The 25561-nt window shown below is 44.5% G+C and overlaps 1 long non-coding RNA gene across 1 annotated transcript; it reads left to right on the forward strand.

Annotated features, from left to right (window-relative positions):
- Positions 1-14483: 14483 nt before the first annotated feature.
- On the forward strand, positions 14484-22856 carry LOC310693038. Its single transcript, XR_014518971.1, has 3 exons — positions 14484-14640; positions 15552-15678; positions 21411-22856. It is a non-coding gene; the product is annotated as an uncharacterized lncRNA (long non-coding RNA).
- Positions 22857-25561: the final 2705 nt, after the last annotated feature.

Genomic DNA, 25561 nt, shown 5'->3' on the forward strand with positions numbered 1-25561 from the left:
AATGGGTGGGTGTTGGGGACTGGGCAAAAGAGGAGAAGCGGTGGAGACCGCCTGCCTATCCTGACTGTTCCAGGGTGAAAGGAAGAGGAAACAGTATAGCTTTACAACAGGGGTTTGTGGGAGGTCACAGCTCAGAGGCAGATGAGGGGAAAAGTTGGGAAATAATGAGAGAGCCAGAGCAGCAGCTGGCTGACATGTTGTCACTAGAAAGCATCCCAGACTCTCCATCTCCCAGAACCTGATGATCTTTAAAAGTAGGGGAGCAAAGAGCTCAAAGACAGAGGGCACGTAGAAGCACCTGTAGAGGAGGTGATGATGATGACCAATGAGGAAGTGGGAGAGACGGGGGGTGGAGATTCACTCAGGACAATGCCATTATCCAAGAGGATGGGTTCCATAGCCTCTTTCTGTAAAGTTTGAAATAAAAAAAGACTGTAAGAAACTTTTCCTTGTCTTTATACTTTCCTGGGCAACCAGCCAGGAGCTGCTGACAGCATCCAGACAGTGGGGAAATACCTCACAAGCTCTGTTCTTCCTGGTTGCTGCTCAGTTCAAACCAGTATTTGTGCTGTCTGGCTGTGCATCGCTCCTCCCAAACATGTTCTCTTTTGGGCAGCGGGGAAGGCGTGACTTGGGTTCAGGTTTGGGCCCCGGGTTCTGGCACAGCTGTGGGTGGTTTGGGTTTGGGGGGGTGAGTGGACAACCGCTGAAAAGAAGCTAAACAATTTTGGGGCTCAACAAATGTCAGGATTTTTACTTCTTGAAATGCGGCAACCCTAGGTTATATATCTGCCAGTTGCAACCCAACTTCTGATTTAAGAAAAATGATAATTAAAAGGCTGAAAGCCAAACAAAAAACATGTGGAGACCCACCTTTCCCTACTGGATTTCCCTGTATGAGTTTACAGCGCATTTAACTGAATTGCTTCTTTGACGCTTGTAGATCCAGCCTAAGAGCCCTCAGCTGGGGGAAGCATGCTTGCATGCGACACTCGCAATTACCAGCGCACCGTTCAATAACAAATACATATGATTATTTTGCTGTTACTGTTTTCCCTTACAGAGCACAATACTCTAAGGAGATCACTTTGGAACAAGTAATTATTTCGAAATGTGGGTTTCATCATATTGCCAAATCCCACATACATTATATCAGAGGCTGCAGGGCAGAGTTGAAGAAGGAGCAAAAAGGGTTTTCTTGTGTGTGTGTGTGTTTCTTTGTGGCTGATTAGCTGTTTTCCCTGTGTAAAGGTCAGAGGGGGCAGGGTTTCTGTTGAGGCAGGGGATTAGCTGTGGGAGGAGCTTATCAGAGGCTGCAGGGCAGAGTTGAAGAAGGAGCAAAAAGGGTTTTCTTGTGTGTGTGTGTGTTTCTTTGTGGCTGATTAGCTGTTTTCCCTGTGTAAAGGTCAGAGGGGGCAGGGTTTCTGTTGAGGCAGGGGATTAGCTGTGGGAGGAGCTTATCAGAGGCTGCAGGGCAGAGTTGAAGAAGGAGCAAAAAGGGTTTTCTTGTGTGTGTGTGTTTCTTTGTGGCTGATTAGCTGTTTTCCCTGTGTAAAGGTCAGAGGGGGCAGGGTTTCTGTTGAGGCAGGGGATTAGCTGTGGGAGGAGCTTATCAGAGGCTGCAGGGCAGAGTTGAAGAAGGAGCAAAAAGGGTTTTCTTGTGTGTGTGTGTGTTTCTTTGTGGCTGATTAGCTGTTTTCCCTGTGTAAAGGTCAGAGGGGGCAGGGTTTCTGTTGAGGCAGGGGATCAGCTGTGGGAGGAGCTTATCAGAGGCTGCAGGGCAGAGTTGAAGAAGGAGCAAAAAGGGTTTTCTTGTGTGTGTGTGTGTGTGTTTCTTTGTGGCTGATTAGCTGTTTTCCCTGTGTAAAGGTCAGAGGGGGCAGGGTTTCTGTTGAGGCAGGGGATTAGCTGTGGGAGGAGCTTATCAGAGGCTGCAGGGCAGAGTTGAAGAAGGAGCAAAAAGGGTTTTCTTGTGTGTGTGTGTGTTTCTTTGTGGCTGATTAGCTGTTTTCCCTGTGTAAAGGACAGAGGGGGCAGGGTTTCTGTTGAGGCAGGGGATTAGCTGTGGGAGGAGCTTATCAGAGGCTGCAGGGCAGAGTTGAAGAAGGAGCAAAAAGGGTTTTCTTTTGTGTGTGTGTGTTTCTTTGTGGCTGATTAGCTGTTTTCCCTGTGTAAAGGTCAGAGGGGGCAGGGTTTCTGTTGAGGCAGGGGATTAGCTGTGGGAGGAGCTTATCAGAGGCTGCAGGGCAGAGTTGAAGAAGGAGCAAAAAGGGTTTTCTTGTGTGTGTGTGTGTTTCTTTGTGGCTGATTAGCTGTTTTCCCTGTGTAAAGGTCAGAGGGGGCAGGGTTTCTGTTGAGGCAGGGGATTAGCTGTGGGAGGAGCTTATCAGAGGCTGCAGGGCAGAGTTGAAGAAGGAGCAAAAAGGGTTTTCTTGTGTGTGTGTGTGTTTCTTTGTGGCTGATTAGCTGTTTTCCCTGTGTAAAGGTCAGAGGGGGCAGGGTTTCTGTTGAGGCAGGGGATTAGCTGTGGGAGGAGCTTATCAGAGGCTGCAGGGCAGAGTTGAAGAAGGAGCAAAAAGGGTTTTCTTGTGTGTGTGTGTGTTTCTTTGTGGCTGATTAGCTGTTTTCCCTGTGTAAAGGTCAGAGGGGGCAGGGTTTCTGTTGAGGCAGGGGATTAGCTGTGGGAGGAGCTTATCAGAGTTTGCAGGGCATCAGTTGAAGAAGGAGCAAAAAGGGTTTTCTTGTGTGTGTGTGTGTTTCTTTGTGGCTGATTAGCTGTTTTCCCTGTGTAAAGGTCAGAGGGGGCAGGGTTTCTGTTGAGGCAGGGGATTAGCTGTGGGAGGAGCTTATCAGAGGCTGCAGGGCATCAGTTGAAGAAGGAGCAAAAAGGGTTTTCTTGTGTGTGTGTGTGTTTCTTTGTGGCTGATTAGCTGTTTTCCCTGTGTAAAGGTCAGAGGGGGCAGGGTTTCTGTTGAGGCAGGGGATTAGCTGTGGGAGGAGCTTATCAGAGGCTGCAGGGCAGAGTTGAAGAAGGAGCAAAAAGGGTTTTCTTGTGTGTGTGTGTGTTTCTTTGTGGCTGATTAGCTGTTTTCCCTGTGTAAAGGTCAGAGGGGGCAGGGTTTCTGTTGAGGCAGGGGATTAGCTGTGGGAGGAGCTTATCAGAGGCTGCAGGGCAGAGTTGAAGAAGGAGCAAAAAGGGTTTTCTTGTGTGTGTGTGTTTCTTTGTGGCTGATTAGCTGTTTTCCCTGTGTAAAGGTCAGAGGGGGCAGGGTTTCTGTTGAGGCAGGGGATTAGCTGTGGGAGGAGCTTATCAGAGGCTGCAGGGCATCAGTTGAAGAAGGAGCAAAAAGGGTTTTCTTGTGTGTGTGTGTGTTTCTTTGTGGCTGATTAGCTGTTTTCCCTGTGTAAAGGTCAGAGGGGGCAGGGTTTCTGTTGAGGCAGGGGATTAGCTGTGGGAGGAGCTTATCAGAGTTTGCAGGGCATCAGTTGAAGAAGGAGCAAAAAGGGTTTTCTTGTGTGTGTGTGTGTTTCTTTGTGGCTGATTAGCTGTTTTCCCTGTGTAAAGGTCAGAGGGGGCAGGGTTTCTGTTGAGGCAGGGGATTAGCTGTGGGAGGAGCTTATCAGAGGCTGCAGGGCATCAGTTGAAGAAGGAGCAAAAAGGGTTTTCTTGTGTGTGTGTGTGTTTCTTTGTGGCTGATTAGCTGTTTTCCCTGTGTAAAGGTCAGAGGGGGCAGGGTTTCTGTTGAGGCAGGGGATTAGCTGTGGGAGGAGCTTATCAGAGGCTGCAGGGCAGAGTTGAAGAAGGAGCAAAAAGGGTTTTCTTGTGTGTGTGTGTGTTTCTTTGTGGCTGATTAGCTGTTTTCCCTGTGTAAAGGTCAGAGGGGGCAGGGTTTCTGTTGAGGCAGGGGATTAGCTGTGGGAGGAGCTTATCAGAGGCTGCAGGGCAGAGTTGAAGAAGGAGCAAAAAGGGTTTTCTTGTGTGTGTGTGTTTCTTTGTGGCTGATTAGCTGTTTTCCCTGTGTAAAGGTCAGAGGGGGCAGGGTTTCTGTTGAGGCAGGGGATTAGCTGTGGGAGGAGCTTATCAGAGGCTGCAGGGCATCAGTTGAAGAAGGAGCAAAAAGGGTTTTCTTGTGTGTGTGTGTGTTTCTTTGTGGCTGATTAGCTGTTTTCCCTGTGTAAAGGTCAGAGGGGGCAGGGTTTCTGTTGAGGCAGGGGATTAGCTGTGGGAGGAGCTTATCAGAGGCTGCAGGGCAGCGGCGCGCGCCTAGCGGCGCGCGCAGTTATACCCATCTTTTAGATTTAGGGGAGCTAGTCTCAAACGTTTGTTGGGGGAGACCTAGGTTTTTTTTTTGTGTGTGTGTGTGTGTGGAGGGGAAGTTATTTGTCCTGTCCTCAAGCTTTTTATCTTTTTATGATGGAGGACCTCTGTAGCCACCCCCAACGACACGATCTCAAGATGGAAGGGGAGGGAACAGCTGCAGTCGCCTGCGATTCCTGCGCAATGTTTGCCATCTTGCCAAAGGTTGCAGGCAGCTTTACCTGCAGCAATTGCATGTTGATTGCCCTTTTAAAAGACAAAGTCCAGCAACTGGAGGAACGTGTAGCTACGCTCCAAAGAATTAGAGAGCTGGAGCTCTTCTTGGAAGCAACAGAGCACACCGTCTCCACCAGAGAGGAGACAGGGGACTCCCCTGAGAAGGAGGATAGTTCAGCAACACAGGAGCCAGATATATGGAGAAACGTGACTCAAAGAAGTAGGAGGCCCAGGGTTCACTCTGATTGTTTAGAAATACACAATCGCTTTGAGGTCCTCTCCCCTAGCATGGAAGACAAAGAGCAGACTCCATTTGAGGATCTCTCCCTCATTACAGTCGATCAGGTATATGAAGACGAGCAGCAAAGTCAGTCCTCAGGGAATGTGCAGGCGACCTTGGAACAGACAGCTCACAGAAGAACCCCGACCAAACCCAAGAGGAGGCGTGTAGTGGTGATAGGGGATTCCCTACTGAGGGGAACAGAAGCAGTGATCTGTGGGCCTGACAAGATGTCTCGGGAAGTGTGCTGTCTCCCCGGGGCTAAGATCCAAGATGTAACTGAACGACTGCAAAAAATCATAAAACCCACTGACGAATACCCCTTCCTCTTGGTTCATGTGGGAACCAATGACACTGCAAACAATAGCCTCCAGAAGATCAAAAGAGACTACGAGGCTCTCGGCAGGAAATTGAAGCAACTAAATGCACAAATTGTCATCTCGTCTGTCCTCCCAGTTGAACGACGTGGCCCAGGGAGAGAGGGGAAAATAGTGGAAGTGAACAGCTGGCTTCGCAAATGGTGTAAACAGGAACGGTTTGGATTCTTAGATCACGGACTGCAGTTTCTTGAAGATGGACTTCTGGCAAGTGATGGGCTGCACCTCACAACGGTTGGGAGAAATGTTTTTGCCAAAAATCTCAGAAACCTCATCAGGAGGGCTTTAAACTGACTAATGTGGGGGAGGGAGACAGTGCTCCTGAAGGTAGGAGTCTATCAATTAATGAAGATGATCATCCAAATGTCATAGACCAAATGGAGCAAACAGCACGCGGACCTAGTGGAGGGAGGAAAAAATCCTTAAATAAGAGACACGGGGGAATGATTAATGGACTTCAATGTCTGTACACTAATGCGCAAAGCATGGGTAATAAACAAGATGAGCTTGAGCTCTTGGTACAGCAAACTAAATATGACATAATAGGCATCACTGAAACCTGGTGGGATAAGTCCCACGATTGGAATGTAATAATGGGGGGATACAATCTATTTCAGAGAAACAGACCAGACAAGAAAGGAGGAGGAGTGGCGTTATATGTCAGGGATGTGTATACCTGTGAAGAGATCCAAGATTTAGAACCTCAAAGCCAAAGTGAGAGCATTTGGGTCAAAATTAAGGGAGAGAAGAATAACAGAGACCTCATTGTGGGAGTTTACTATAGATCCCCAAGCCAAACGGAGGACATAGATGCTGCCTTCCTGGAACAGATGGCCAAGTATGCAAAAGGAAGGGAGATAGTAGTAATGGGGGACTTCAATTACCCGGATATTTGTTGGACGTCAAACTCAGCCAAGAGCATAAGGTCAAACAGATTCCTCACTGGCCTTGCAGACAACTTCATTGTCCAGAAAGTGGGAGAAGCAACAAGAGGAACAGCCATTTTAGATCTGGTCCTAACCAATGTTGATGACCTGGTTAGTGGGGTAGATGTGGAAGGATCATTAGGCGCGAGTGATCATGCTCTTCTGAAGTTTACTATACAGCGGAAAGTAGCAGCCAAGCATACTAGGACTCAATTTCTTGACTTTAAGAAAGCCGACTTCATAAAACTTAGGGAAGTGCTGGGTGAGATCCCATGGACAGCAATACTAAAAGGAAAGGGAGTTCATGATGGCTGGGAGTTTGTTAAGAGGGAGATAGTAAAAGCACAACGTCAGGCAATACCAATGAGACGAAAACATGGAAGGTGCCTAAAGAAACCAGGGTGGCTATCTAAAGAACTTTTAACTGAATTAAGATTAAAAAAGGATGTGTACAAAAAATGGAAAAGGGGGGAAACCACCAAAGAGGAATTCAAACAAATAGCCAGCACGTGTAGACACAAAGTCAGAAAAGCTAAAGCACAGAATGAACTCAGGCTTGCTAGAGAGGTTAAAAGCAACAAAAAAGGTTTTTATGGGTATGTTCGTAGCAAAAGGAAGAACAAAGAAACAGTGGGGTCACTCAGAGGAGAAGATGGTGAAATGCAAACAGGGGACACAGAAAGGGCTGAACTCCTCAATGCCTTCTTTGCCTCAGTCTTCTCCGATAAAGAAAACAATGCCCGACCTGAAGAATTTGGAGCAAATGATTCAGCAAAGGAAACACAGCCCAGAATAACTAAGGAGATAGTACAAGAATATTTGGCTAGATTAGATGTATTCAAGTCTCCAGGGCCAGATGAACTGCATCCAAGAGTATTAAAAGAACTGGCAGATGTGATCTCAGAACCACTGGCAGTCATCTTTGAGAATTCCTGGAGAACAGGCGAAGTCCCGGCAGACTGGAGGAGGGCAAATGTTGTCCCTATTTTCAAAAAGGGGAAAAGAGAAGACCCAAATAATTACCGCCCAGTCAGTCTGACATCAATAGCAGGGAAGATTCTGGAACAGATCATTAAGCAAACAGTCTGTGAGCACCTAGAAAGGAATGCTGTGATCACCAATAGTCAGCATGGATTTCTGAAAAATAAGTCATGTCAGACTAACCTGATCTCGTTTTTTGACAGAATTACAAGCCTGGTAGATGAAGGGAACGCAGTGGATGTAGCCTACCTTGATTTCAGCAAGGCATTTGACAAGGTGCCCCATGATATTCTTGTAAAGAAGCTGGTAAAATGCGGTCTTGACTATGCTACCACTCAGTGGATATGTAACTGGCTGACTGACCGAACCCAAAGGGTGCTCATCAATGGTTCCTCTTCATCCTGGAGAAGAGTGACTAGTGGGGTGCCACAGGGTTCTGTCTTGGGCCCGGTCTTATTCAACATCTTTATCAATGACTTGGATGATGGACTCAAGGGCATCCTGATCAAATTTGCAGATGACACCAAACTGGGAGGGGTGGCTAACACCCCAGAGGACAGGATCACACTTCAAAACGACCTTGACAGATTAGAGAACTGGGCAAAAACAAACAAGATGAATTTTAACAGGGAGAAATGTAAAGTATTGCACTTGGGCAAAAAAAATGAGAGGCACAAATACAAGATGGGTGACACCTGGCTTGAGAGCAGTACATGTGAAAAGGATCTAGGAGTCTTGGTTGACCACAAACTTGACATGAGCCAACAGTGTGACGCGGCAGCTAAAAAAGCCAATGCAATTCTGGGCTGCATCAATAGGAGTATAGCATCTAGATCAAGGGAAGTAATAGTGCCACTGTATTCTGCTCTGGTCAGACCACACCTGGAGTACTGTGTCCAGTTCTGGGCACCACAATTCAAGAAGGACACTGACAAACTGGAACGTGTCCAGAGGAGGGCAACCAAAATGGTAAAAGGCCTGGAAACGATGCCTTATGAGGAACGGCTAAGGGAGCTGGGCATGTTTAGCCTGGAGAAGAGGAGGTTAAGGGGTGATATGATAGCCATGTTCAAATATATAAAAGGATGTCACATAGAGGAGGGAGAAAGGTTGTTTTCTGCTGCTCCAGAGAAGCGGACACGGAGCAATGGATCCAAACTACAAGAAAGAAGATTCCACCTAAACATTAGGAAGAACTTCCTGACAGTAAGAGCTGTTCGACAGTGGAATTTGCTGCCAAGGAGTGTGGTGGAGTCTCCTACTTTGGAGGTCTTTAAGCAGAGGCTTGACAACCATATGTCAGGAGTGCTCTGATGGTGTTTCCTGCTTGGCAGGGGGTTGGACTCGATGGCCCTTGTGGTCTCTTCCAACTCTATGATTCTATGATTCTATGATTCTATGATCATAAACACAAGGTGTATATAAAATAAACCCTGTGTCATTCAGAGCCCCAGTGAGAAATTTTGAACACAAAGGATTTCATGGAACAGATCTTTGGCACATCCCCTTTATTAAAATAATCCAGTGCCATTAAACCTAATGCAATTCATGGTGGATGAGAGAGAAATCTGTCTTTCTGCATAACTGTTGGTCAAAATGGCAGGAACATTTCTGCTGCTGATCCTTCTCTTCCTGTGGCTGCAGATGCCTCCAACTGAGTGCAAGGAAGACTCTGAGAGATGCGCCATGACGGATCCATTCCAGCTTCCATACCAGTATTATCAGAAAGGGGATCTGATCATTGGAGGAATTGTTAATACTTTTGGCTATTTATCTGAAGAAATAGATTTCCAGGACCACCCAAACACAAAGTTCACAGATGAACTTTAGTAAGGAAATCACTCCATCCTTCATAGTGTACATTTCTCTATGCTACAAATACACTACAGAAACCATGGCATGCTCAGAAAATATTTGCATATGACTTTTTCTAAGTATAAAGGTTAAAAATACATTTTCTTCTATTGTGATCTTGGCATCTTCTTCTATGTTGCATTATTCCTCATCTAGAAGTTTCTGTCTTCTGCCTCTTCTGCTTTCTCCTCACCTGATCTCATGTTTCTCACCTGATCTCATGCTTGATCCTCACCCTCCCTCTGTGTTTCCTTTCCCACCATGGATGGATGGTTTTACTTTACAGGAAAGCTTGTTCCCCACATTCACAATCACCATCATTTAATCTGACAGTCATAGATGCTGTGATATCATAGATTTTGGATTATATTCCTTGCTATACAATGTAAACAATACTGTGCAATTAAAACAGCAGTGTTGCAATCTTCTTCTTTTTCTTTGCAAAATAAAGGGTTATATCTAACAGAGTTATATGCAGAGTAGGCCCACTGAAATTAATACAACCGTCCTCCTGCCCAGCAGCATCATACAAGAAGCAATTGCTGTTTGCTTTAGTTACCTGTGAGGGGCCATGATTTGAAGCTCCAGTGGTACACCTCCAGATAAAAAATTAACTTATGTACTGTGTATCTTGCAGAATGTGAATGTTCTGCTCAAAATTGAACACCTGTTAGACACTCTATTCCTAAAGCTGACTGAATACTGCCCATGGGTTTCAATTATCAACTGTTAGGAGACACAATGCATATGATATACAATTAAATTGCATTTTTGATCTGAATATATTGCTTGAATCCCTTTCCTAAAATTTTCACCAAAGCTCATTTTCTCTAGAACTTTTTTCATGAATTTCCATGAGATATCATCAAACGCTTTCTCAGCATCTAAAAACATCAATGCTGCCTGTTTTTCATTTCTTACTTCCAGGTATTCTATAATATCTATAATATTTCTGATATTGTTCCTCATTTGTCTGCCTGGAAGAAACCCTGCCTCACTGTCCATGGGTTTCAATTATCAACTGTTAGGAGACACAATGCATATGTGTTGTTTGCTTATTTGTTTTATTTAATTTTTTGGAATTTGGCTGAAAAAGCCAGAAAGTAAGCTACATGCTTAAAAAGTAGAGGAGAATATCTCTGACACATAGTATAACTCTTTTATTAGTGGAGCACCAAAGTACTACCAGAATACCCTCTCCCTGGTGTTTGCTGTGAAAGAAATCAACGAGAACCCTAATATCGTCCCGAATATGAGCTTTGGGTTCCACCTCTATGATAGCTATTTAAATGCAAGAATGACTTATCAGAACACCCTGAAACTTCTGTCCACCACAGAAAGTATTGTCCCCAACTTCAAATGTGACAAGAAAAGAAATATGATAGCTGTTATTGGAGCACTTGACTCTGACATTTCCCTTCACATGACTACGATCTTAGGCATCTACAAGATCCCACAGGTATAGTGAGTATGTGGGCAGTGGAGCTTTTCTGTCTCTGGTACAATAATTCTCTTCTGGGTTCTCCATACTTTCTTTTACTTTGGTTCCCTTTTCTGAAAAAGAAGAAAGATAGAAAAATATATTACTGATAGAACAGCATCTGATTTGCTCATTTTTTCTCGGTAAAACATCCTACCTGGAAAGATAAAGAGTTGTCATTACTTGTTTACTGTTACTCATGGTGACCATATACAGTTGTGGCTGTAGGGAAAGGGCTTGGATGACTGCCTGACCTTCTGTCACATGTGTCCCTGAAGCTTGTCTGGCGGATTGGGAAGCGGGAGGAAGGTTAGTACAGTGCCAATGCACCAGTAGGAATTCTCCTCCTCCTAGTAAGCTGCATTTTGGTTCAGAAATGCTGCCCATCTGACTGAGTTTCCCCAGCCACTCTGGCCAGCTTCCAACAAAATAAAACAGGTAAATTTGTTCAACAATTTGAAGCGAATTTCTCTCCTGTTCCCGGAATTGTCTCATCAGAAATGGCTGTTGCTTGTCCATATGTTGCCCACTAGCCTCAGCCAGTATAGTTCAATAGTCAAAGATGAGCACTTGGACTTGAAGTTCACGAAGTTCTGGGGGGGGGCATAGGTTCCTCACTCATGAAATAAAACATGATGTCCAAGCGCAAAATAGTTTCTTGACAGACAATCCATGCATATCAATTTCTTGACAGACAATCCATGCATAGACAATCCATGCATAGTTCCCTTGAGGTGTCCTTCCTTCCAAGGTTGCAGAACTTGTAGGAAGATGTCAAGATCTTGTGCTCCTTTAGTGGGGTTCTTCACCTTCCCAAGTAGTTGGAGTCAAGATAGGCAAAATACCCCATGGAGAGGGGGGATGCAAAATAATTTGAATATCATCAGGCCTGTTGCAAAACTCTGTTTTATGGCAACAAGGACAAGATAGGCTGCGGTGCTGGCTGGTGAATGAGTACAGATTTTAACCTCCAGAATACAGATTTAATCAAAAGGAATGTTACCTAATTTAAATAAATTTATAGGGAATTTTTTTATTACATCAGCTTCTTCATGTGGATGTGGCATATGTTGCTGTTGTTAACTTTGCTGTCTAGTCTTTGACGACAATAAAGATTGATTGATCTATGGGGGGGGGTGTTTGCAAAATAATCAACCACTGAAGAATAAAACGAATAAAATGAATATTCCTCAAATGTCTGATGCTTTCCATGAAATTAGTTGATATTATCTATGAACCCGAATTAGTTAATCAAAAGGATGATTCTGGGAGGAAATTGACATTATTGTTCGCATTAGGGAACAAAAGATTTGAGCATTTAATCCTCATAGATCTAATATAACTTAATAAATATTTCACATTCTACATAATTCATTGTAAATGATAAAACTGACCAAGATGTCATTGATGCATAATGGATTCAGTGTTTTATGTTATAACACCTCCAAAACAAGGAACTTGTCCTTACAGCCAGTGTGGTGTAGTGGTTAAGAGCGGTGGACTTGTAATCTGGTGAACCAGGTTCGCATCTCCACTCCTCCACATGCAGCTGCTGGGTGACCTTGGGCTAGTCACACTTCTTTGAAGTCTCTGAGCCCCACTCACCTCACAGAGTGTTTGTTGTGGGGGAGTTACAGATAGGTAGCCGTGTTGGTCTGCCATAGTCAAAATAAAAAAATTCCTTCCAGTAGCACCTTAAAGACCAACTAAGTTAGTTCTTGGTATGAGCTTACGTGTGCATGCACACTTCTTCAGATACTTCTTCAGTATCTGAAGAAGTGTGCATGCACACGAAAGCTCATACCAAGAACTAACTTAGTTGGTCTTTAAGGTGCTATTGGAAGGAATTTTTTTATTTTGTTGTGGGGGAGGAAGGGAAAGGAGAATGTTAGCCGCTTTGAGACTCCTTTGGGTAGTGATATAGAGGGGTATTAAATCCAAACTCTTCTTACATTCATTCAAATTCCTCCGATATGCAAAAACTAAAGAATATATTTTTACCTTCAATGAATTCACTTGGGTTCCACTTCAGGCAGTTGATTGGGTTAAATCCTAACCGTTTGCTATAACCCTCCCATAATTGTGAGGTTGATTTCTTCCTTAGATTGCTTATTGTGCATTAGCTCCAGTGAGGAGGACCGAGTTGCAGCTACAAACCTTCTTCCGGATGGTGCCCAATGAGAAATATCAATATGCAGGGATTGTCAAGCTACTTCTTCATTTCCAATGGACGTGGGTCGGACTGGTTGCTTCAGATGATGAAAACGGAGAGAAGTTTATGCAAATCTTAGGGCCAATGCTTTCCCAGCATGGAGTCTGCACAGCCTTCAAGGAAAAAATACCAGCCATATCACAAGGGATGGATCATTTTATTTCACTGGATCCCATTCGGGCTAAGTCCTTTTCCCTGGTGGTCTCAGAAGTCAATATATTGGTTGTATGTGCAGAATCTCAGACCATCATAGCTGTGAAGTGGTTGAAATATTTCTTTTCATTAGCTGAAGATATTGCAGAGAATTCAGCGAGCACAGTGTGGATTTTGACAGCCCAATGGGCATTCTCATCAGATACATTGCAAAGGTATTATGATATTCAAGTCTTTGATGGTGCCCTGTCTTTTGCAATTCACACAGAAAAAGTCCAGGGATTTAAAGAATTCCTTCAGACCCTAAATCCCAACTCTCCAAATGGAGATGGGTTCCTCCAGGCTTTTTGGGAACAGGCATTCAACTGCTTACTTTCAGTTTCCAATGAGCCCAATGAAAGCACAGACACATGCACTGGAAAAGAGAGTCTGGAGAGCCTTCCTGGGCATACTTTTGAAATGATCATGACTGGACAAAGTTACAGTACCTATAATGTGGTTTATGCCATTGCATATACTTTGCACAAGATTCTCTCATCTAGACCAAAACACAAAATGACATCAGGCAGAGGTGGACTCGATCCTCCCAAACTGCAACCTTGGCAGGTAAGATTTCATATTCGGAATAAATCTTTGCTTTGGGCTAAACTAATGAGTGTCAACACACAGTCCATAGACTGAATACACAAGGAAGGAATACACCTCTTACAGCATTCACCTCTCCCACACAAAACAAATGTTCTTTTCAGTGCTTCCCTGTTTTCCCTTGCCTTCAATTTGGAGCCAGAATCAATATATTCCCTGTTCTTCCCCTTCAAGTTGCAAAGGTGGAAGTATCTCTTCCTGCACTTCCTCACAGAGAAATGTCACCTCCTTGTAAAACTCAACAATGTTGTGGAAGGAGCTGCATGTTCTGCTGTCCTATGTGTTTGTGATGCTGATATGTCAGGAGTGGTGAAGGAGACATGTTAAACTGGAACTCATGATGTGTTACTATCAGAAAGATGGTATGTTTTTATCCAGGAAGAACCTCTCCAGAACATTCCTTTGGCAAAATCTCATCCCCTTCCCCCTGCCCTACCAGAAGGTCTTCCTTTCTTACCAGGCTCTCAGCAGGTCCAGGGAGGGCCCTGGGTGTGCAGCCATCCACGTTGTTTGCCGGACTCTGGGAAGGAGGCATGAGGATGCTTCCCTCCCAAGGCCAGGTGAGCAAGGCAGTGCACTCCATACCAGCCTCGGGGAAGGAGACACAAGGCCACTGAGTGCGTCTCAGAAACAAGCAATGAAGGTGCCCCCTTGCTTCCCAGGCAGTGGGAAGGTTATGACAGGGCTCCGGGAGCATCCCTTGGCCCTTCTGCAACCTTCCCAGAGCCCAGGAAGCCCCTCTCCACCTTGTGGAGGGCAGTTGCAGTGGTTGCTGACCTTGCATGACTTTGCCTTTGCACATGGATCCTCTGAGCTGAATGCTTAAATACTTAAATTCCAGGTAAACTGGAACTTTCCCAGAAATCTATATGTGCTCCAAAGGTGGACCACTCCATTGTTTACTGCTTTCCATTGTGTGGCATATATTGATTGATACTTTTCATATGCCTTGTTTTCTTCTGCCTAGCTTCCTTCTTTCCTGAGGAGTATCTCCTTCAACAACAGTGCTGGAGACTTTGTGTCTTTTGATGAGAATGGGGAATTGGCAACTGGATTTGACGTTATTAACTGGGTTACTTTCCCCAACCAAACCTTCTTGCGAGTTAAAGTAGGAAAAGTAGAACCACAAGAACCACAAGACTATGTGGACTTCAGCATGGATGAAGAAGCCATCACATGGCACAAAGCATTCAATCAGGTGGGAGTGGACTCTTGGCTCTTTTTTTCAGGGAGAAGTTTTTTTTAACATTATGAATACAAATTCAAGAATAAAGTCTGATATTAATAACATTCTTAAGTTTAGTTATTGCAAGAAGGGGTTACTACAAGAGAGTAAGGTCTCCTGCTAGGCTTAGCTAGGTTACATTAATGTAAGAGGGAAAGTAAAGGGAAGGTCAAAGACCTCTGGACGGTCACGTGCAGTCAACAGCTTTGCAGGTCATGTAGGCAGCATGACTAAATTGTTTCTGGCACAACGGAACACCATTTACCTTCCCGATGCAGTGCTACCTATTTATCCAACGATATTGCATTTTCAAAAGGTTTTCTCTCAGTATGTAGCAAGCAGTGAATTTCATATTGGTTTTCCAGAGGTTTCCCCAATCCTTCATTAAGATATTATAGCCTAACTCCTATGACCATTTTATCATTGACCACCTCCTCCTAGACTTCCCAGTCAATGTACATTTTGGAAAGTATTTTAGCTTTTGAATTGATCAGATCATTCTCTAATCTAGATGGTTCTATTGCAAATTCTTTTCTTTTATCTACTTTAAATGTCTCATACAATTGATGGTATTGGAGCCAATTGGAGCCTAATGTATATGCTTCCTATTTTTCCTTCTCTGCCAACACCCTGTATTTGAGAATTGGTTGTCTTTCCCTGCCCTCTTTCCAGCCACCATCTAATACAGGTGAAAATATTCAATACAGGTGAAAATATTCAATTTCCCTTCTGCTTCACTCCCAATATTTATATTACAATTTATTCACACATACACCACCTTTCTGGAAGAACATGAATTTGACAAGTTAGCTTGTCTCTTTGGTTCAAACTGTGTTCTTTACCATGCAAAAGGGAGCTTCCTCTTCTCCTCTCTTTCTGGCTAGGTGCTGCCCCTTGGTTTGTGCAATGATCGGTGCCAGCCAGGCTACAGCCGGAAAAAGAAGGAGGGGCGGCCATTTTGTTGCTATGACTGTGCTTCATGTCCAGATGGGATGATTTCAAATCAAACAGGTAGGAGACATCATCTGCTCTATGATAAAATGCTTCCTAGTCTATTTCAACAGTTTCCCCGTATTAGCAGTTCAGTACTCCTAAACAGAACAGCAGTTGCACTCTGATCTGGAAGAAAGAAGACGGACACAGAGAGTTGGGCAAACTAAAGCCACATCTCCAAAGTGGATCTGTGAAAATAGGTATGAATCATGTCCAGTGTTTTCTGCCTGCTCCCCACCTGCCACAACTTGTGGAGTCAGTGAACACTTGCCTAACCCTCCATCCCCATTATTTTGCTCTTTCAATGGCCCTATATTAACAGTTGTCAATACTTTGCTTCCTAAATTCCTGGTGACTTGATTGAAACCACCTATATGGTTTATGAAGAAAGAATACCCGTTGCATTTTACTGGTTTTGACTTATCTCTGATACTTGTTTCCAACTAATTAATGGCTCAGTATTGTGTTTTGGGAGCAGAAGCAATATTTCTTTCAAAGGAAAATTGAAATGCCATTGGAAATGGAAGCATCCATTTCATTACAAAAAAAAAAGGTTGCCTTGTTTGTTCAAACTCATATATCATTCATTTGATTTTTTTAGATACGGATTATTGTTTTGAATGCCAAGAAGGTCAATTTCCAAACCAGAACAGAGATCAATGCATCCCCAAGAGCCAACATTTTCTTTCCTACACAGAGCCTTTGGGATTCACATTAGCTGCCTTAGCTCTGCTCTTTGCTCTGGTCACAGCCTTGGTCCTTGGCGTCTTCTCTAAGAACAGGGACACTCCCATTGTCAAAGCCAACAACCGGGACCTCACCTACACTCTGCTCCTTGCCCTCTTGCTCTGCTTCCTCTGCTCCTTGCTCTTCATTGGCCAGCCTCACCCAGTGAGCTGCTCTTTACGACAAACGGCCTTTGGCATCATCTTCTCCATTGCGGTGTCTTGTGTCTTGGCCAAAACCATCACGGTGGTTCTGGCCTTCATGGCCACCAAACCAGGATCCAGGATGAGGAAATGGGTGGGGAAATCTCTGGCCAACTCTGTTCTTCTGGGTTGCTGCTCACTTCAAGCCAGTATTTGTGCTGTTTGGCTCTGTACGGCTCCTCCCTTCCCAGATGTGGACATGAACTCTCTGGCGGAGGAAATCATCCTGGAATGCAACGAAGGCTCTGCCCCCATGTTTTATTGTGTCCTGGGGTACCTGGGATTCCTGGCCATGGTCAGCTTCACCATGGCTTTCCTGGCCAGGAAGTTGCCAGACAGTTTCAACGAAGCCAAGTTCATCACTTTCAGCATGTTGGTGTTCTGCAGTGTTTGGCTGTCCTTTGTTCCCTCTTATCTGAGCACCAAAGGAAAGCAGATGGTGGCTGTGGAGATCTTCTGCATCTTGGCCTCCAGTGCAGGCTTGCTCGCTTGCATTTTCTTTCCCAAATTGTATATAATCATTCTGAGGCCGGACTTGAACAACAAAGACCACTTGATTCTGAGGAGCAAATAAGAGCCAACCTGTGTTGATCCCTTTAATTGTTGCATTATTACAAATGCAGACATTTGTTGGAATAAAACCAGCCAAGAAAATCCCTTGTGTGTTCCAATTTTTATCTTTTTCCATGCTATGCTTTAAGAGTAAATTATATGAAAATCATATATCGATGGTATCTAACATCAAGTAAACTTTCAAAAATGTTTAAAGCTATATCAAATAAGTGTTGGAAATGTAAAAAGAAAGTAGTTTCTTTTTATCATATGTGGTGGTCTTACTGGGTAAGATTCACGCTTACTGGGAAATGTTATACAATGAATTGAAAACTATGTTTAAAATAACATTTGTAAGAAAAAACGAGAAGCCTTTCTCTTGGTAATTATAGGGACAGAACTACCTACATTGTATAGAAATTTATTCATGTATTGTAATGTAATATGTGAAAACCAGTAAATAAAATACATAAAAATGAGTAATAGTAATAGTAATAATTTATTTATACCTCACCCATCTAGCTGGGTAAAATAACATTTGTAAGAAAAAACTAGAAGCCTTTGTCTTATAGGGATAGAACTACCTAAATTGTATAGAAATTTATTCATGTATGCGACTGCAGTGGCAAGAATATTACTTGTCCAAAAATGGAAAGAAGATGTCCCGACGAAGGAAGAATGGATACAAAGAACTATGCAGAAATGGCAAAACTTACCAGAAGAAATCAAGATAACAAACTTTTTATAAATTAATGGAAATGGTTTATTGAATATTTACTGATAAATTGTAAACCGTTAAAAACACTGGCAGGATTATTGTAATAACCTGCAGTTACATAAGAGTATATGTATATAAAGAAGATAAATAAATAAGTTAGTTTGGATATGCAGAAGATATTAAAAATACATTAAGAAACTGCAGATAGCGGGGGAAGTCAAGTTTTAAAATGTCGAAATGATCGTAAAATCAGTGAAATGTATATATCTGAAAAGTATAAATAAAATTATTTTTAAAATCTTTTCTTTTTAATACTCAGTGTTTTCACCCCTCTCTTGTGACTGTCTATTTATTTACAGCATTTCTCAAAAACAGTGCTCAAAGTAGTTTACACAATTGGGATCCTCTTTAGGGAGGGTTCCTGGTTGTGTAAGGGCCCCTGAGACACCCCCACCAGGTTAGGGTTCCTGGGGGTGTTGCAGCCCTTGTACTTTGGCCCCCTCAATCGCACCAGGCCTTTGAGCCAATCGTAGCAAGTGGCTTGATTGCGCAGGTTTTAGAATTCCGGTTTCCTTTGTCTAATAACCTGGTCAATCAGAAGTTAGTTAAGGAAATGCCTGAGGAGGCCAGGAGGAAAGTGGCAAAGGAGCTTTCTTTGGGGTGGATGGCCGGCCCCTTGATGCTCCTCCTATTCCCAATTTATATTTATCCCCTTTAGGGATTATTCCTAAAAATGTCTCAGGGGAATATGGCCTCATTCACAATTTGTCTTATCCTAGAGGAACATCATTGAATGATGCCACTCCAGGGGAGCTCTGTTCCATTAAGTATGCAACATTTGATCAGGCAGTTAAACTTATTATGTGTTCTGGCAAGGGAGCATTGTTGGCAAAGTGTGATGTGGAACCTGCCTTTCGCTTGCTCCCAGTTCATCCTTCAGATTTTCACTGGCTGGGATTCAAATTTGAAGGGGCCTACTATGTCGATAATGGGACACGGGTGGCACTGTGGGTTAAACCACAGAGCCTAGGACTTGCCGATCAGAAGCTCAGCGGTTCAAATCCTCGTGACGGGGTGAGCTCCCATTGCTCTGTCCCTGCTCCTGCCAACCTAGCAGTTCGAAAGCACATCAAAGTGCAAGTAGATAAATAGGTACCGCTCCGGCGGGAAGGTAAACGGCATTTCCGTGCGCTGTTCTGGTTTGCCAGAAGCGGCTTAGTCCTGCTGGCCACATGACCCGGAAGCTGTACATCGGCTCCCTCGGCCAATAAAGCGAGATGAGCACCGCAAGAGTTGGTCACGACTGGACCTAATGGTCAGGGGTCCCTTTACCTTCACCTTACTATGTCGATAAATCAATGCCTATAGGATGCTCAGTTGCCTGTGCCGCCTTGGAGGCGTTTAGTACATTCGACCCTTCATTTTAGATCTGGTCTAACGGGGGTGACCCATTACTTAGATGATTTTTTTAATTGGCCAGATCCGCGAGTACTTCTGACTGTGCAACTTTACTTGTGGTGTTCACCGCGTTGGCACAGGAGTTGGGACTCCCGCTAGGAGACAAAAAGACTGAAGGACCTTCTACCAAATTAATTTATCTAGGAATAGAGCTTGACATGATCCTACAGCCATCTAGGTAGCCGGACACCAAATTGCTGGCCCTTAAGACCCTTATTACTCAGCTGCTACCCCTTAGGAAGCTGACACTTAAGCAAATTCAATCTTTATTAGGGCATTTGAATTTTGCTTGTCAAGTAGGTGCACCAGGCCGTCCCTTTTGCTCACATTTAGCTAGGTTATCCGCTGGTTTAAAACTCCCACATCACCATGTCTACCTGTCTAAGGAAGTCAAGTCTGACCTGGGTGTTTGGCCACTGGCAGAGGAACAGGGGTGCAGGGGGAGTGCACCGCCCCCAGTGGCACAATCCCAGTGGGGTGCCATCACGGCTGCCCCCCCATGTTGTGCACCACACCCCTGCAGGCGGCGCACCACGCCCCCAGAATGCGCGCCACACCCCCGGGATGTGCGCCAGTCATCCCCCTGTTTGCTCTCCGCCACCCTGTCTGTGCTTGAAGCTCCGCCACTGTGTTTGGCTCCAATTTATGGATGAATATAATGGTGTTTCTCTTTGGCAGGACACTTTAAACTTCCAAGCCGATTTTCAGGTCCATTCTGATGCTGCAGGATCTTTGGGCATTGGACTTTATTTCAGAGGTTGTTGGTATGCTCAGCATTGGTCCAAGGCTTGGTGTAGCAAGTCCATCACGTGTGATCTAACCTTCCTTGAGTTTTTTCCTATTGTAATGGCCATCCATATTTGGTCAGCTGAGTTTAGGGACCACAGGGTTTGTTTCTGGACTGACAACCCGTCGGTTGTTAGTGTGTTAGCTAAACAATCAGCACACTCTCCACAGGTGTCATCCCTTTTGCATGTGTTTGTTTTACAGTGTCTGAGGTATAACATCGTTTTTTCTGCTAAATTTATCCCTGGCATGTCGAATGACATTGCTGATGCATTGTCTCGCTTTCAGATGGACCACTTCAGATCCCTGACACCGGGGGCACAGACATTGCCAGAACTTTTTCCGGATGCACTTTGGAGACATTGAAGCATATAGTGATGTGGAGAGTAGTAGCTGCCTTTGCCCCCTTTACACTTAAATCCTATTAGAAAGTTTGGCAGGACTTCCTGGTTTTTAGGGCGTGCTCTCTGGCCAGTGCTCCAGATCAGCCCCCCTCTACCTCTCAGGTGCCACAGTACCTGGCGCGCCTCTTTCAGCAGGGTCGCATGCCTAAGACACTCAATCGGCAGCAATTTCATTTTTTAGCAAGTCCCTTTTTGCTTATGTCCCGTGCGCAGATTTTCTACTGCGTAAGGCGTTGGAAGGTTGATGTCGCCTGCAGTCTTCAAAGGGCATTGCCAGGAGGCCAATCACTTTTGATCTTCTGTGCAGAATCCATAAGAAGTTAAGATTGGTGTGCCGGTCTCGTTATGAGGTGCGACTATTTTCAGCCGCATACTCAATATCATTTTTTGGTGCCCTTAGAGTAGGTGAAGCAGTGCTTGAAATGGTCCCAGGTGGGCCTCCTCAGGGTCTCCATTTGGAGGACGTTGCCTTCGGGGAGGTGGAATTGTTGGTTTTCATTTGCAGGTCTAAGACGAACCAGAGAGCTTTGGGAGCACAGCTGCGGCTTCCAGCGTCAGTTCATAGGGGCCCTTGCCCTGTTAAGGATATAATAAGTTTTTTGCAAGTTAGACCTTGTGGCATGGGCCCGTTCTTAATTCATGAAGATGGGACCCCTTTGTCCAGAAACCAATTCACAAGAGTCCTGTGCAAAGCTATTCAGACCTGTGGGCTCTCACCTGTACAGTACGCAGCACATTCTTTTCGAACTGGTGCTGCCATGACTGTAGCTCATTGGGGTCTGTCGGCCAAAAAGATTAAGAATCTAGGTCGCTGGAAGTCGGGTGCATACAAGGGCTAAGTTAGGTAATATCCCTTGGCAATTTATCAGTTTACTTACCTGCTTGTCATTTCTTCTCTTTTAGTGCTGCCGGCATTGCACATTTGGATCCTTGGCCATAGTATCGTGCATTGGGCCGGCGTGTGAGCAGTAGAGACCAGCATGGGGCGCGACCTTGCTTTACCTGCTCAAGTTAAAGTCTCATGGTTCGCCAGGCGTGGGATGCTGTGGAGAGAACTGTTGCCATTGGTGATGGCTAGAGTGGCCAGTTTGGGCCCGTCGTCCACTATGATCATGCAGCTGGGTGAAAATGACTTGCCATCTTTGAGAGGCATGGACTTACGGTCCTGCATTAAAAGGGATTTGCAGGTGCTAGCCGCGTCTTGCCCCAACACAATGATTTTCTGGTCACATTTCCTGGTGAGGCGCACGTGGCGCAACAGTTGTTAACCCAGCTGCAATTGATAATACCTGGAAGTGGGTTGACCGCAAGGTGGTGTGCAAAGTGTTGTCCTTGGGTGGCAGGGTGATCCCCCACCTAGGTATTACCTTCTCTATTGCAGCCCTGTTTAGGGCAGATGGAGTGCATTTTTCTGATGAAGGTAATGATATGTGGTTGGCTAAAGTCCATGATGGCTTGAAGGACTGACTGTGGAGTGAGGGTATTGGCAGCGAGCGCTAGGCTCATGTGGCTGTTAGGCATTGGCTTATTGAAGTGTGTGGGAGGGGAGGTACGGCCATCACCTGCCCCTCCAGGAATAGGGTAAAGGAATCTGGGGGTCCCGGATCTCGTCCGAAGTCTGCTTGAGGGGCTAGGGCCATGCCAGCACCACAGGAACCCTGGGGTGAGCTTCAGTTGATCTTCATCGATGTTGCTCCCCCGTTTGGTGTTTACCATTTCAGACTACCAGCCAGAGAGGCAGGAGTCAATTATAGTCTGTTGCCAATGCCTAAGCCAATAACATTCATTTTGCTGTAATCAATAAAGTTGTGGCCTAAATTTTACCCATTAACTTAAACCAAAATTATGTGTTAGTGTGTAGTTATTTTCTGGGGAAGGGCTTGGTTGCCTCAGGGCACAAAGATCTAAGTCTAAACACAGTAAAACATAAGAACATAGAGGGGGCCTTCCCCAGGGAAGGTGCCACAGGGACTGGGCAGAGGAGGAATGGTGAAGACTGCCTCCCCAGCCTGACCCCTCCAGGGAGGAGGAAGAGGAAGGCTGTTTAGATTTACAACAGGGGTTTGAGATAGGTCACAGCTCAGAGGCAGATGAGGGGGAAAGTTGGGAAATAATGAGTTTGGAAATAATGGGAGAGGAGGGGGAGAAAGCAACAGGGGGGAAACAGCTGACCCCACCAAACCTCACCCCTCCCAGAACCTGGCAAACCTTGAAAGTAGGAAATCAAGGAGCTCAAAGACAGAGGGCACGTAGCAGCAGCCCTAGAGGAGGTGATGATGACCAATGAGGCAGTGGGAGAGACGGGGGGTGGAGATTCACTTGGGACAACGCCATTATCCAAGAGGCTGGGTTCTATAGTCTCTCTCTGTAAAGTTTGAAATAATAATAATAAAAAAGACTGTAAGAAACTTTCCCTTGTCTTTATACTTTCCTGTATAACCAGCCCGGAGCTGCTGACAGCATCCTGACAGTGCGGAAATATCTCGCAAGCTCTGTTCTTCCTGGTTGCCGTTAAACCAGTATTTGTGCTGTCTGGCTGTGCACCACACCTCCCAAACATGTTCTCTTTTGGGCAGCAATTTTAAACCAAAAGTTTGGGTTTGGGGGAAGGCGTGACTTGGGTCCAGGTTTGGGCCCCGGGGTCTGGCACAGCTGTGGGTGGTTCGGGTTTGGTGGGGGCGGGGGTGAGTGGGTGACCGCTGAAAAGAAGCTCAACAATTTGGGAGCTCAACAAATGTCCAGATTTTTACTTCTTGAAATGTGGCAACCGTAGGCTATATATCGGCCAGTTGCAACCCAACTTCTGATTTAAGAAAAAATGATAATTAAAAGGCTGAAAGCCAAACAAAAAGCATGTGGAGGCCCACCTTTCCCTATCCGATTTCCCTGTACAGTGGTACCTCGGGTTACAGACGCTTCAGGTTGCAGACTCCACTAACCCAGAAATATTACCTCAGGTTATGAATTTTGCTTCAGGATGAGAACAGAAATCATACGGTAGTGGCATAGCGGCAGCGGGAGACCCCATTAGCTAAAGTAGTACCTCAGGTTAAGAACAGTTTCAGGTTAAGAACGGACCTCCAGAACGAATTAAGTTCTTAACCCGAGGTACCACTGTATGAGTTTCCAGCGCATTTAACTGAATTGCTTCTTTGATGCTTCTAGATCCAGCCTAAGAGCCCTCAGCTGGGGGCAGCATGCTTGCCTGTGACATTCACAATTACCAGGTCACCATTCAATAACAAAAACATATGATTATTTTGCTCTTACTGTTTTCCCTTACAGAGCACAATACTCTAAGGAAAGCACTTTGGAACAAGTGCTAATTATTTCGAAAAGCGGGTTTCATCATTTTGCCAAATCCCACATACATTCTATCAGGCCATAAACACAAGGTGTATATAAAATAAACCCTGTGTCATTCAGAACTCCAGTGAGAAATTCTGAACACACAGGATTTCATGGATCAAATCTTTGGCACATCCCCTTTCTCAAAATAATCCAGTGCCATTAAACCTAATGCAATTCATGGTGGATGAGAGAGAAATCTGGTTTTCTGCATAACTGTTGGTCAAGATGGTAGGAACATTTCTGCTGGTGATTCTTCTCTTCCTGTGGCTGCAGGTGCCTCCAACTGAGTGCAAGGAAGACTCTGAGAGATGCGCCATGACGTATCCTTTCCAGCTTCCATACCAGTATTATCAGAGAGGGGATCTGATCATTGGAGGAATTGTTAATACTTTTGGCTATTTATCTGAAGAAATAGATTTCCAGGACCACCCAAAGACAAAGTTTACAGATGAACTTTAGTAAGGATATCACTCTCTCCTTCATAATGTACATTTCTCTATGCTACAGCTACACTACACAAACCATGGCATGCTCGGAAACATTTGACTTTTTCCATGTATGAAGATTAAAAATACAGTTTATTTTCTTTATATTGTGATAATGGCATTATCTTCTGTGTTGCCTTATTCCTCATCTTGAGTTTTCTGTCTTCTGCCTCTTCTGCTTTCTCATCACCTAATCTCATGTTTCTCACCTGATCTCATGCTTGATCCTCATCCTCCCTCTGTGTTTCCTTTCCCACCATGGATGGATGGTTTTACTTTACAGGAAAGCTTGTTCCCCACATTCACAGTCACCATCATTTAATCTGACAGCCATAGATGCTGTGAGATCATAGATTTTGGATTATATTCCTTGTTATACAATGTTAATAATATTGTGCAATTAAAACAGCAGTGTTGCAATCTTCTTCTTTTTCTTTGCAAAATAAAGGGTTATATCTAATGGACTAGTATGCAGAGTAGGCCCACTGAAATTAATACAACCATCCTCCTGCCCAGCAGCAGCATACAAGAAGCAATTGCTGTTTGCTTTAGCAACCTGTGAGGGGCCATGATTTGAAGCTCCAGTGGTAAACCTCCAGATAAGAGAATAACTTAAGTACATGTGTATCTTGCAGGATGTGAATGTTCTGCTCAAAATTAAACACCTGTTAGATGCTCTATTTCTAAAGCTGACTGAATACTGTCCATGGGTTTCAGCAATCAACTGTTAGGCCACACAATGCATATCTGTTGTTTGCTTATTAGTTTTATTTAATTTTTTTGAAATTGCCTTAAAAAGCCAGAAAGTAACCTACATGCTTAAAAAGTAGAGGAGGAAAATATTTCTGACACATAGTATACCTCTTTTATTAGTGGAGCACCAAAGTACTACCAGAATACCCTCTCCCTTGTTTTTGCTGTGATAGAAATCAATGAGAACCCTAATATCGTCCCGAATATGAGCTTTGGGTTCCACCTCTTTGATAGCTTCATAAATGCAAGGATGACTTATCAGAACACCCTGAAACTTCTGTCCACCACAGAAAGGATTGTCCCCAACTTCAAATGTGACAAGAAAAGAAATATGATAGCTGTTGTTGGGGCAATTGACTCTGACGTCTCCCTTCACATGAAGACGATCTTAGGCATCTACAAGATCCCACAGGTAAGTGAGTGTGTGGGCAGTGGAGCTTTTCTGCCTCTGGTACAATAATTCTC

This window comes from Podarcis liolepis (genome assembly GCF_965112155.1).
Source record: "Podarcis liolepis genome assembly, chromosome: 14".
NCBI lineage: Eukaryota > Metazoa > Chordata > Lepidosauria > Squamata > Lacertidae > Podarcis > Podarcis liolepis.